A 1,638-nucleotide genomic window follows, 5' to 3' on the forward strand; every position below is an offset into this window, starting at 1 on the left:
TGTGTGTGTGTGTGTGTGTGTGTGTGTGTGTGTGTGTGTGTGTGTGTGTGTTCCGCTCCCTGTGAGTATTTGTGAGGCTATAAAGCAGTTAAAATTCCTGAGCCCATCATTCTGTCTGTAATCTAGCTAAAATTGTCGTTTATTGTTCAATCTTCCATTTTGCGTTGACCACCTGCAAGAACACAACTAGATCTAGATACAACTATCAATTTATGGGGCTAACAAGAATAAATGAAGGCTCTCGTGATCAAGAGGTACGGTATTCGCGTCTCATTCAAAAGCTCCACGTTTCGAAATCCACCCAAAAAGAGTGCAGTGAGAGAGAAGAAGAAAAGGGCAACTTGCGGAGAAAGAGTGGGGTTTATTTTGCCCTGTGATATAATATGAAAGCCTACTTAGGTGTTAGCGTTTTTCTAGAGGGCGTTTTTATGGACGTTAATTGACTTGTTTATCTTGTGTCTTGAAGGCAATGTTATGCGCCAAGGGCTGTATGGTATGGCTGTAGGTGCTATGAAAATTATTATCAACATTACTATCTATCTATCTATCTATCTATCTATCTATCTATCTATCTATCTATCTATCTATGTTTCTATCTATCTTCCTATCTATCTATCTATCTATCTATCTATCTATCTATCTATCTATCTTTCTATAACTCTCTCTAAAAACACACACTTTTTTTTTCACAAAGTTTCATACACTTGCGGCTCACTTTTTTTCCCAAAGCTGAAAGCTCTACCTATCTGTCTGTCTGTCTGTCTGTCTGTCTGTCTCTCTCTCTCTCCCCCGTGTTTTTTTTCTCAGTCTTGTGTGTGTTTGTGTTGCTTTTACACTCTTGTAATTCACTCCTTGAGTATGTATAATTAATCTGTATGCTTAATATTATATTCAACAGGCTTCTCGATTCTTAAACTGAGCGTGATGTGACGGAAAAGACATGTTAAAACTATAGTCTTATCACGCTCCAAATCACTTGCGACTGAATATTAAGTACACAGAAACGCCCCTTTCTTGTTGCCTATTGTTTAGGGGTCATCTCATTTGACTTCGCGGTCAGAACTAGGTCACGTGCAATCTCACTTGTCTCTTCAAGTAGTAATTTCACCATGTGGGTCAAGAGCTTCGATGGTGACAGGTGCGGGTAACAGATAAAGCAGATCGTTCTGAGGACAAGTCACGATGGCCGAGTGGTTAAGGCGTTGGACTCGAAATCCAATGGGATTTTCCCGCGCAGGTTCGAATCCTGCTCGTGACGTAATTTTTTTTTGTGGGTTTTTTTTTTTTTCTTAGAAATAAAAATTCTAGGGCTGGTTTTAACGTTAATTGTCTATTTTGATGGCTTTTTGTTAATTTTCTATAATTTATTTTCCTCTTTTGGTAGTTTTCTTACGTTCTGATGCGTCTCTTTTTTAGTTGTTTTTTTTCTCATACTCTTGAGAGGTGAAGCCGAAACTAGGTTGATCATAAAAGTTTAATTCATACAAAAAGTTGCTCCCTGTTTTTCTTAGATTGCTACCTTTTCTTTTCAGATTGAATCTGAGAACAAAATAAAGCTAATTTGTAGCTGAACTCAAGTGCTGGATAAGATTGGGGATGGGTAAAAGGGAAAGGGTGGGTGGGGGGGAGCGTAAAAAG

The 1,638-nt window shown here is 38.5% G+C and overlaps 1 non-coding gene across 1 annotated transcript; it reads left to right on the top strand.

Moving 5' to 3' along the window:
* Window positions 1-1,176: 1,176 nt before the first annotated feature.
* On the top strand, window positions 1,177-1,258 carry TRNAS-CGA. Its single transcript has one exon. It is a non-coding gene; the product is annotated as a tRNA-Ser (tRNA).
* The last annotated feature ends 380 nt before the right edge of the window (window positions 1,259-1,638 follow it).

This window comes from Aplysia californica, unplaced genomic scaffold (assembly GCF_000002075.1).
Source record: "Aplysia californica isolate F4 #8 unplaced genomic scaffold, AplCal3.0 scaffold00214, whole genome shotgun sequence".
Classification (NCBI taxonomy): domain Eukaryota; kingdom Metazoa; phylum Mollusca; class Gastropoda; order Aplysiida; family Aplysiidae; genus Aplysia; species Aplysia californica.